Source organism: Euphorbia lathyris, chromosome 4 (genome assembly GCF_963576675.1).
Source record: "Euphorbia lathyris chromosome 4, ddEupLath1.1, whole genome shotgun sequence".
Classification (NCBI taxonomy): Eukaryota; Viridiplantae; Streptophyta; class Magnoliopsida; order Malpighiales; family Euphorbiaceae; genus Euphorbia; species Euphorbia lathyris.
The window spans coordinates 20,904,813-20,910,443 of NC_088913.1; the positions used below are offsets into that span (position 1 = coordinate 20,904,813).

The following is a 5,631-nucleotide window of genomic DNA, read 5'->3' on the forward strand; positions in this document are numbered from 1 at the left end:
TAACTGACATAAAATTTTGAAGAAAGAAGACTCTAATCACTTACAGTTATTTCAAATGTAAAAAGACAGAAAATTTCTCAACTGAGATTTTCGAAATCTCAACTGAGATTTCCAAATCCTGGAACATAGAAAATCTCAACTGAGATTTCTGCATATATAATTTCTAAATAACACTTAACACTTAATGAAAATTTCAAAACATGACTAAATTAAAATTTTAATGTGAATAAAACTCATTTGTACTTAATGATAAATATATAAAAATAAAAATTAAAGTAAATAAATTAAAAAGAAAACAATAAATTAAAAAGAAAACAAATAAATTAAAAAGAAAAAGAATGAAAATAAGAAAAGCTATAAATTAAAAACATAAAAATCAAAGAAATTAATTTTTATAAAATTTATCCACGGATTCAATTGCTTGAATAGGAGCTCCGTCGAAATAAATTTTGCAACGATTACCATTGACCTTAAATCGGTCGCCATTAGACTTTTCTAGCTCCAATGTTCCGTAATCAAATGTTTGAACAACCAAAAATAGTCCAGCCCATCTAGATTTTAGCTTACCTGGAAATAATTTTAATCTAGAATTAAAAAGTAAGACCTTATCTCCAACATTAAAGTTTTTAATTTTGATTTTGGCATCATGCCACTTTTTAATTTTCTCCTTATAAATGCTCGCATTTTCGTAGGACAAATAGCGTAATTCATCCAACTCGTTTAAGTCAAACAAACGCTTTTTCCCTGCGCTCTGCAAATCATAATTAAGGGTTTTTATAGCCCAATATGCTTTATGTTCTAATTCAACCGGCAAATGACAAGCTTTACCATAGACTAATCTATAAGGTGTCATCCCGATAGGTGTTTTAAATGCAGTACGGTATGCCCATAGTGCATCGTCAAGTTTATGTGCCCAGTCTCTTCTAGAAGACGAAACTGTTTTCTCAAGTATCCATTTGAGTTCTCTATTTGAAATTTCTGCTTGACCATTCGTTTGAGGATGGTACGGTGTAGAGATACGATGGTGTACTCTATATTTTTTCATAAGTGACTCAAAAGCTCTATTTACGAAATGGGTACCACCGTCGCTTACCATAACTCTAGGAACTCCAAATCGACAGAATATTGAATTTAAAAACTTAACAACTACTTTAGAATCATTTGTCGGGGTTGCAATTTCTTCAACCCACTTTGAAACATAATCTACGGCTACTAATATATAATTTTTGCCAGAAGAAAGAGGAAAAGGACCCATGAAATCAATTCCCCATACGTCGAAGATTTCAACTTCCAATATGTTCTTAAGAGGCATCTCATCTCTCCTTCCTATATTCCCCGTTCTTTGACATTTATCACAGCGGAGAATAAATGAACGGACATCTTTAAACAGAGTAGGCCAAAAGAATCTGCATTCAAGTATTCTAGCTGTTGTTTTGCTTACGCTATTATGACCTCCGTAAGCGCTAGCATGACATTCTATCATTATAGATTCATGTTCAAACTCACTAACACATCTCCTAAATATTCCATCGCCGCATGTTTTGAACAAGAATGGATCTTCCCAAAAATATTTCTTAACTTCTGAAAAGAATTTCTTCTTTTGCTGGTAAGTCAATCCATCTGGCACAACATGTGCAGCTTAGTAGTTGGCTATATCCGCATACCATGGAGTTATGACACTTTGTAATTGCATGAGATGTTCATCGTGGAAATCATCTCGAATGCCTGATGTTTCACCGATGGGACCGTTTTCATCCTCAAGTCTTGACAGATGATCGGCGACCAGGTTTTCAACTCCCTTTTTGTCTTTAATCTCAATGTCAAATTCTTGCAATAGTAAAACCCATCTAATAAGACGTGATTTTGCATCTTTCTTAGCAAATAAATATCGTAAAGCTGCATGATCAGTATAAATAATAACTTTAGATCCTAACAAATAAGATCGGAACTTATCGCATGCAAAAACTACTGCTAACATTTCTTTTTCAGTTGTGGTGTAATTTAGTTGTGCACCGGACAATGTGTGACTCGCATAATATATAACATGAAGTTTCTTATCCTTCCTTTGACCTAATACACATCCTACAGCTAAGTCACTCGCATCACACATAATTTCGAAAGGTAGATTCCAATCGGGTTTTGATATTATTGGTGTACTGACTAAAGCCGTTTTCAAAGTATTGAAAGCTTGTAAACAATCTTTATTAAAATCAAAAGTTGAATCCTTCATAAGCAAATTAGTAAGTGGTTTGGAAATTACAGAAAAGTTCTTTATAAACCGTCTGTAAAAACCTGCATGACCTAAAAATGATCTTACTCCCTTAACAGTGGTTGGTGGGGGTAATTTTTCTATAACTGAAATCTTTGCTCTGTCCACTTCTAAACCTTTTTCAGAAATTTTATGACCTAAAACAATTCCTTCATCTACCATGAAATGACATTTTTCCCAATTTAAAACTAAATTCGTTTCCTCACATCTAGACAATACTTTATCTAAGTTCTGTAAACATGCATTGAAAGAATCTCCATAAACTGAAAAATCATCCATGAAAACTTCCATTATGTCTTCAATGAAGTCATTAAATATTGCTGTCATACATCGTTGAAAAGTTGCTGGTGCATTACATAGACCAAAAGGCATTCTCCTATATGGAAATGTTCCGTAAGGACATGTGAAGGTTGTTTTGTCTTGGTCATCCGGGTAAATGTAAATTTGAAAGAATCCGGAATAACCGTCTAGAAAACAGTAAAATGCATGACCGGCTATCCTTTCGATCATTTGATCAATGAAAGGTAGAGGAAAATGATATTTCCTGGTTGCTTTGTTTAGGTTCCTATAGTCTATACAAACCCTCCAACTAGTGGTGGTTCGTGTAGGTATAAGTTCACCTTCATCATTTCTTACAACAGTTATGCCTCCCTTTTTAGGTACACAATGGATTGGACTAACCCATTCACTATCCGAGATCGGATAAATGATTCCATTGTCTAAAAGTTTAGTAATCTCATTTTTGACTACTTCCTTCATGTTCGGATTTAAGCGTCTTTGCCTATCCGCTTTAGGTGGCTTATCCTCTTCTAAGTGAATTCTATGCATTACTATACTAGGATTAATTCCTTTTAAGTCTGAAATTTGCCATCCCATACTTCCTATCCTATTTCTAACAACATCTTTCAATTTTTCTTCTTGATCGCTTGTTAATTTGTTAGAAATAATTATAGGTAGAGAATCGCCTTCGCTTAAGAAAGCGTACCTCAAATGACTGGGTAACTCTTTAAGTTCTAATTTAGGGGGTGTTACAATCGAAGGCGGAACTGGTCCATCTTCTCTAATCAAAGGCTCTGGGTCCTTATCATCTAATTCCTCGTCTACTATAGGTTCAATTATTTCTTCACTTTGAATTACATCATTGACACATTCCTCGACTAAATCAAGTTTCATACAAGCGAATTCCTCCATAGGGTATTTCATCGCTTTGTTCATGTTAAACTCAACCTTATCTTCTCCTATCCTTAAAACTACCTTCCCTTCTGACACATCTACTAGAGCGCGTCCCGTGTTCATAAACGGTCTGCCAAAAATTAAAGGGCAATTTACATCATATGCAAAGTCTAAGATAACAAAATCGGTAGGAAAAATAAATTTATCGACTTTGACTAAAACATCTTCAATTATACCATACGGCCTTTTAGTGGTTTGATCCGCTAATTGCAAAACCATATTGGTACGTTTGATATCTTCTTCTAAACCTAACTTGTTAAAAATAGACAATGGCATTAAGTTTATACTTGCTCCTAAATCACAAAGACAACTTGGGAATTCAATATCTCCCAAATTACACGGAATAGTAAAACATCCGGGATCCTTGAGTTTAGTGGGCAAATTACTTGATACTATTGAACTACAGTCTTCAGTTAACGAAATGGATGAAATTCCTTCCCAACTGATTTTCTTTGAAATCAAATCCTTTAAAAACTTACCATAGTTAGGAATTTGTGTTATTGCATCCATAAACGTCAAATTGATATGCAAATTTTTGAGTTTATCCAAAAACGTTAGAAGTTGTTTGTGTGGAAAAGGTGGTTTGGGTACAAAAGTTTTAGTACCTGTGTCAAATGGTGAAATATTTGTGTTTAAGATATCTTCTTTGGACTTCGGTAAATCATTTCCTGATAATGTTGCATCTTTGGGCATTTCATGCCCTTGATAATTTTTTCCTGAACGAAGAGTAATAGCCTTCACCTGCTCTTTCCGATTTTCTTCCGTATGGCTGGGAAGACTTCCCTCTTTTCAGGATGGAATTGATTTAGCAAGTTGACCAATTTGAACCTCCAAATTATGGATGCTAGACGAGTGGTTTTTAATAAGCTGATCGAATTTATTTTCGATCCGTTTAAAACCATCGTCGTGATTACTTATTTTTCCACTGATAGCATCTATAAACTTGTCGATTTTAGAAGATAAAGTGCTAATCGTATCTCTTGACTGATTTTGATAATTAGTGGTACGATTTTGATTAGCACTAATATTATTGTTACTGTTATCTTTCCAATTAAAGTTAGGATGATTCCTCCATCCAGAATTATAAGTATTAGAATAAGGATTATTAGTTTGGTTTTGCCCTTGGACAAAATTTACCTGTTCAATCTCACTCATATTTTCGTAATCCACATCCGTTTGGATTGGATTACCATTGGTATCGCGTGGTGCCATAAATTTGTCAATTTTATGCGATAAAGCAGAAAATTGGGCTTGTAGCATCGCGACTGGATCAAGTTCAACTATACCTTTAACTGACGATGAGGTTGAGGATGATGGTTTTGCCACCGGCATATGTCCACGTTCCGCGGGCCACATACTGCTATTGATTGCCATTTCCTCCAAAAGTTCTCTCACTTGGGCTGATGTTTTCTTCATAAATAGCCCTCCCGACATAGCATCTAATGAACCCCTAGTTGTAGGATTCAGTCCATTGTAAAATGTTTGCATTAAAAGAAAGTTCAGCGGGTAATTGGTGGTGTGGGCATAAACGTTGAAGTTCTTTAAAACGTTCCCAAGTTTCATAAAGGGTCTCATTATCATTTTGAGAAAAAGATGTTAACTCCTTTATGACTCTTGCGGTTTTTGCTACAGGAAAATATTTAGATAAAAACGCTTGGGCTAATTGTTCCCAAGTGGCAAAAGTTGCGGCTGGCATAGAAGTTAACCATTCTTTGGCTCTATCCTTCAAAGTGAAAGGAAAGAGGCAAAGTTTGATTGCTTCTGCAGTCACATCTGGAATTTTAAATGTGTCACAAATTTCTAGGAAATTTGTTAAATGGGTGTTAGGATTTTCGTTAGGTAACCCGTAAAATGTTACATTATTTTGCAACATATTAAGCAAAGCTGGCTTAATTTCAAATTGATTTGCGGTGATTCTGGGTCTAACGATACTATTGGTTACACCGGCCATACCTGACCTAGCGTATTCCATAAGTGTTGCTGGGTCTGCCATTTTTTCTGGCTTGGTATGTGTTTTTACTGGGGTCTTATTTTTGTTTTTCTTATTTTTCTTGTTCTTCCTAATGGTTTTCTCAATTTCTAGGTCTATAGGGTCTGGTGCAATGCCTGAATTTCGAGAACTGCGCATG

General features: G+C 34.9%; 1 non-coding gene across 1 annotated transcript; it reads left to right on the forward strand.

The window, feature by feature from the left end:
- Nucleotides 1–5,010: 5,010 nt before the first annotated feature.
- Nucleotides 5,011–5,117, forward strand: LOC136228113 (small nucleolar RNA R71). Its single transcript, XR_010688447.1, has one exon. It is a non-coding gene; the product is annotated as a small nucleolar RNA R71 (small nucleolar RNA).
- The last annotated feature ends 514 nt before the right edge of the window (nt 5,118–5,631 follow it).